At 32.6% G+C, this 433-nt stretch overlaps 1 protein-coding gene across 1 annotated transcript in view; it reads left to right on the top strand.

Moving 5' to 3' along the window:
- The window catches only part of hmcn2 (hemicentin 2), a 45,502-nt gene that overhangs the window by 31,020 nt on the left and 14,049 nt on the right, over positions 1-433 (top strand). The window lies entirely within an intron of this gene.

Below are 433 nucleotides of genomic sequence, written 5' to 3'. Positions count from 1 at the left end.
ACTTCAATAAAGTTGACCGTAACTCAATAAAGATAAGTTACATTAACTTTATGTATACTGTGCCAAAGTAAGTGAGCAGTACTTAATTTCAAATAAATGCACTTAACATACCTTAGTTAAGCTAACTTAGAAAATAAGAATTCACAAAATGGCATTATTAAAATTTTTATTTCAGTATTTGTAAACAACAACAATCAACATGTTCATTTCATTCTGAAACTTGCCAAGACCATCAAATGTCGAGTTTGGCTGAGCATTTAACACAACATGAATTTATTTACTAAATTTGACCTTCATCCAAAAATTGCATATATTGTATTGAATTATAGTAGGCCAAACCCTTCTGTTAGCAGAGAACCAGGCCAGTCAGTGCAGGGCAGAGAAAACAGGGAATAAATTATGCTATAGCCAGTTCGAGGCAAATCCTTCCTTG

Source organism: Seriola lalandi, unplaced genomic scaffold, assembly GCF_002814215.2.
Source record: "Seriola lalandi dorsalis isolate HSWRI2012SDOR001 ecotype SW California unplaced genomic scaffold, Sedor1 jcf7180002054945, whole genome shotgun sequence".
NCBI classification, from domain to species: domain Eukaryota; kingdom Metazoa; phylum Chordata; class Actinopteri; order Carangiformes; family Carangidae; genus Seriola; species Seriola lalandi.
This window is presented reverse-complemented; position numbering and strand designations above follow the sequence as displayed.